The sequence below is a fragment of the Vombatus ursinus genome, unplaced genomic scaffold, assembly GCF_900497805.2.
Source record: "Vombatus ursinus unplaced genomic scaffold, bare-nosed wombat genome assembly UNPS02014973.1, whole genome shotgun sequence".
Lineage (NCBI taxonomy): Eukaryota > Metazoa > Chordata > Mammalia > Diprotodontia > Vombatidae > Vombatus > Vombatus ursinus.
Window position 1 is genome coordinate 6,308,661 of NW_020954751.1, and position 6,000 is coordinate 6,314,660.

Consider the following 6,000-nt stretch of genomic DNA (forward strand, 5'->3'; position numbering starts at 1 on the left):
CTTAAATGGAAACAAAGATCTAGCTCCCTTTAGCCTTTGCCCATTGTTCCCAGTTTGGCCCTCTGGAGCCAACCAGAGTAAGTCTAATCCCTCTTCCACATGCCAGGCCTTCAATTATTTGTTAATATTTATACTGGTGCAGAAGGGCTGAAAGAAAGCCTCAGTTGAATGTTCAGATGTCTTTTGTATTCTTTCTCCATTTTGTCTATACCTATGTGGACATGAAATTTTTTCTGCTGCTTTCTTCATCCCCCTAACCTTCAGAATATCAGCTTCTAAAGGGACAGGACAATGTCTGTTTTGTCTTTTCACTTTTCTGGATTAGATTGTCTTCTGCTTGAAACAGTCTGTAATTCCTTACTGTACCTTATGATTTCTTTTTCTTTTCTTTTTCTTTTTTTAAAATTTATTTTATTTTCAATTCACAGAACAAAATAAGCATTTTCATAACACAATACAATAAAAAAAGATGATTGCACATGAAACTGCAAATCTACTGTGTACAACATGAGCCTGGAAATTTCTGACTTACTCCACCATCTTCCCAGAATGCCCCTCTGTCTTCTGATTTCATGAGCTATATAGCTAGGCCCCAATTAGTGCAAATAATGAATCCTCTGAAATGATCACATTATGAGAATCTGCACTGCTTATTTCCATCAGTCTGCAATCAATTACTACAGTTTACCTAACACTGCAAAATCTAATATATGCAACCATGTTGGAGGATTCATTATTCTCACTAATCATCTAATTGCATTCTTGAGCAAACTTTGAAAAATCCCCTTCCATACATTGGCCACATCTCCCCCCCCCCCACACCAAAGCAAGATTTTCTTCTCAGGCAGCATCCTCTTACACCTCAGACATGGTCAAAACACAGTAGGTACTCTTTGAAAATTTCCAATTAATTTTATTTATGAATTACTCTTTGATCACTAAATATTTGGGAAGTAGAGTTGCTGGGCAGATATGCTGGACTTGGAATCAGGAGGAGTTCCCACACTTATAATCCTGGACAAGATACTTAATCCTTTGAATTTTAAATAATTCTTTAAGATTTAGTCAGAGATTCTCCAGCTGTGGTTGGTGAATTTGTATTACTACTACCATTATCACCACCACCACTATGATCACTGCTACTACCACCTTTACCACTCCTCCTCCTCCTCCTCTTCCTCCTTCTGCTACTGCTACTATGCTGCTATGACGACTATTACTATTACTACCACCATCACCATCACTACAACTATGACCTACTACTACTGCTACTACCATTACTACTACTGATGCTACTACTCCTACTGCTTCTACTCCTACTCCTATTACTACCACCAGCACCACCAGCAATAACACCACCATCACTACTATTACTACTACTACTACTACTTGGATATCAGTACTTCAATATAATTGAGTTCCTTTTTAATCTTACATATTTTATTTTATGCAATTAAAAATGATTCTGATAAGGGATCTGTTGGTTTTGCCAGAAAACCAAAGAGGTCCAAGACACAAGAAATGTTAAGAACCTCTGATAGACACTAAATTATGGAGTAATAGATCTGTTCACACCGATGAAACACAGCAACTTGAGATACTGATGAAATCTTTGTAGTATATTCTTCTATTCTGGGACCTCATTGCAATTAGGAAGAGCAATTGACTTTTCCTAACATCCCTTTTGTGATCACATGCAGATGTGTTCATGTACAAATCATTTAACCTCTCTGAGTCTCAGTTTCTTCATCCGTCATATGGGGATAATAATCCCTGCCCTGCTGACCTCACAGAACTATTATGAGGATCTAATTAGATAACATGTGTTGGATTGCTTTATAATGTGTAAAGTTCTATCTAAATATGAAGGGATTTATATTCCATGTAATTAAGGGCTAGGTAGTTTTCTCTCATCATGGAAACTTAAAACTATGGAGGGACTTCCTCCTTTCTCTTTGATAAGAAGTGAAGTATGAGACTCATATCTCCGAGCCCTCTTCTTTTTTTACATTTTAAACCCCAGTGATTCCCCCAATTTGATTTCATAGCCCATCTTATATCTAGTGATTTCAAAGAGGGTTGGGAAATTCTCAACAAAATTATGACAAAATTAATTTTTGTTCTGTATTCATGATAATTAGAATAACAGAAACAAAATTATACATATATTAGAATAAAAGAATATGTTATAATTAGAAAAAAGCAAAATAATATTAATTTGTCATGAAATTTATATATATGTGTGTGTGTGTGTATAGGTAGATAAAGAAGACACTCATATCCCTACATCCCCACATATATGCCATATATGTATGTACATGTCCATAAATACATGTATATACACACACATATATATTATATTCATTGTCTTTGTGTTTTGGAAAGAGATAAAAAGGAAGCATTCATCAAAATTTCAGTTTTAGTTTCCACATCTGTTAAATCAGAGTTTTGGAGTAAATAATCCCTAGATTCCCTGATAGTTCTAACATTTTATATTCTGAGGCTCTTCCATTCCCCACATTCCTTCTCCTTAAGGTCCCTTCAACCTTTGATAATTCATGAATCTATGAATCAGAGCTGTACCAACTAGAACCTAGCCCCAGCAAACTATAAATAAGGGGCTGTATGAGAAGAGGAGGCCTATTCATTTCCAATCTGAAGTTAAATACATTTTCCATTTCTAAATATGGCATGTTTGGAAGATATGAACACCCTCTCAGATACAATCATAGGCATGCACATCTACAATGATAAGCTACTACTTAGTAACCACACTCATATAAACACTTGTTATTCACCCTGAAAGTAGGAACCAAACCGTATATACACGTTCACATAGGGGAAAGGCGGCCATTGGAAATGCCGATGTTACGCCCCACATTGCTCCCAAATATCCACCCAGTGGATTAGTCCCGATGTCATCTTTGGGGAAGGGGTCAGAGGCAGGCAGACCACTTGTCCACTGTGGGCTTTGTATATTCCTTCTGCCTGTGAGCCCCCAGACTTAGCTAGGCTACGTGGGAAGCTAACCACGGGAGGAATGTTTTTCTACTTAGCAAAGAAGATCCCGCTCCTTTGAAAACAGACTTTATGCTCAGAAGTCCTAATGCATTCCACATTTGGTCATTAAATCCTAATTGGTAGCATGCTGGGGAAGGTATGGAGCCAGTCCTGGTAGCATTTCCTGGGTCACGTCACTGCAAGAACTAGCTTGCCCTCTGTGCCCCTACATGACCTGCCCTTTTGAACTTTTAATCCCACTACTGGTCAAAAGGCATTAGTAGCTCAATTTACTCCTGAAACCACAGGAATTTTCCCTTTGGTCCTTCACCACCACCACCCCTTTCTGTCATACCCACCCCTGCTCCCAAAACCCCCTCTCCAGCCCCCCACCCCAACCTCCTTATTTGTTGCTCTTCCCCTCTTTCTTGGTTGGGGAGGCAGGATGTCTTGTGGAGGCTTAATTGAAGGGCTCCAAAAAAAGCCTGGAACTTTTATGATGAAACAATTGTCCTTGGTAAATGTCAGACCTTGTATTTTATGATATTTATGACCTTTTTTTTCATTAGTCTGCTATTTCCCCAAGAAATTATGACCCGGGTTCTGTCAGTTTAACCAGGCCAGTTTTATACATGTACACATACATACACACATACATACATGTATATGTATCTGCAGGAAGAAAATCTGGCTCATTCCTCCCATTTCTACCCCCAAATAGCTATCTGTCAAATTGTATTTGGAGTATACCCCCACCAGGCACCAAGAAGTAACTATGGAGATAAGATAAAGGCAAAATAATCCCATTTAAAAATTAATGGCTGGGGGTTTTCTCTTCTCAGTGCACAGCCACAAACCTGTCTAAGAACCAAAGGGAGTTGCTCCTCTCTGCTCCCTTAGATTCTGACACATTTTTCATGCAGTTTCCTCATCTGAAAAGTGAAAAGTTTGGTCTAAATAATGGCTAATATCTTTTCCAATTCGACCATAGTTTAAGTCTACGTTTCCTTTTTTTTTTTTTGTAAATATTAATTGTTATCTAGTCTCATAATTGATGCTTTCTTAATCCCCTGATATTTCCAGTATCTGCTTCCCTGTCTTCCTTTCCATCCTTGTTTTAATGAAGCCAAACCCTACTTATTTACTTCTGGAGTATGACAGAATCATATGTCTCAGAATTGGAAGGAACCATTTAGTTCAACCTAGACCTGAAAGAAAAAAAAAAAGAGTGGCATAACATATAGGGAAAAAAAAATGGTTACTTATCACTTGCTTGAAGACATCCAGTGAGATGAAACGCACTTTCTTTCAAGGAAGCCCATTCTTTTTTGAGAGTTGATAATGTTTGGTTTGGGGAGAGGGAGGCTTACGCTCAGCCTATGCAGCTTCTGTTTGGAATGCTCAGATTGAGGATGTTTTTTTTGGGAAAAAGAAACAAAACAAAGGACTCTGGAGGCTCTGAGTGTGTGTATGTGACTAGAATTGATTCATAGTGATTGATCTCAAGGAGAAAAAATGAGGCACACACACACAGTTCAAATGGAAACATACCTTTTTTTCTAAGATATGTGCATCACCCTCCCCCCCCAGAAAAAGTCTATTTAGTTACTGCATCTTGAGGGTTATTGGACGGGGATTGCAGTGTGTGAGAATTTCTCAGGGTTCCTCTATTCCTGGCACAGTCAGTACTTTACATGTACACTCTTCAGAAAGGAAAGTGAGCTCAGACTTAAGGTGGTTACTATAAAGCTTTTTGCCTGATCAAGTCCACTTCTAGATATGGCATAGCCAATATCAAGACAGTATCTTGGCTGTCTGGTTGAACTGCTGCAAGGATGGGTCAAAGAGGTTGATCTTCAGAGCTGGAAATTCACCTGGCTTGGCTATTGCAGCTAAAAGCAAATGTCTATTGGCTGAATGCTGTCCCTCCTCTGCTCCAACTACTGACCTCCCTCCCTGGCATTCAAATCCCTTCATAATCTAGCCTCTCCCACTCCTTGCCTTCCAAGGCTTCTTTCACCTTATTCTCCTCCCCATTCTCTACAATCCAGTGACACTGAACTCCTTGCTGCTCTGAATAAGACATACCATTGCTCACCTCTGAGCATGTTTGTTCCCTGTCTTCCAAAGTTGGAATGCTCTCCCTTCTCATCTCTGCCTCCTGACTAGCAGTCCTAACAAAAATGCCATCTTCCACAGGAAACCTTTCTAAACCCCTCTTAATTCTGGTGCCTTCTATATTTTAATTACTGTCTATTTTTCCTATATATAGTTTGTTTGTATATTTTTGTTTGCTTTTTTTTTTTATTTTAAGCTCCTTGAGGGTAGGGACTTATTTATGGCCTCTTTTTGTGTTCTCCAGAACCTAGTACAGTGTCTAGCCCATAGCCAGCACTGAATAAATGCTTGTTGACTGACTGACTCAAAATCTGAGACAGGCAAAGAAAGAGACAGAGACAGAGACAGAGACAGAGACAGAGAGAGAGAGAGAGAGAGATTTTGTCTAATTGTATATTTTGTATGCACACCAAAGATTCCTATGCATGTTCTACATATGCCCAGAAACAGACTCATCAAAGTTACCTGCGGATTACATACTGTGCATGACTGATACTCATTAGTTAGTTCTGCATGTTAAAACTACATATATATGTATATACATACACACATATATGTGTATGTATGTATGTGTGTATGTGTGTGGTGTATGTGTGTGTGTGTGCATACATATATATATATTTATATATATATTTATATATATATATTTATATATATATATATATATATTCGCAACTTCTACTCAATTTTCTAGTTCTGTTTTCTGGGATCAAAGAGAATAAATCTCATCAACTTTTCACATGGCAGCCCTGTTCTGTGACCTCTGCATTTTTTCTTCTCCAGGTTTCCCATGATCCTTGTAGACAACTATTCTGTGACCTCTACTCTTCTCCACGTTACACCTAGTTCTTTCAAATCATCTTTACATGTCATGAACTTGAG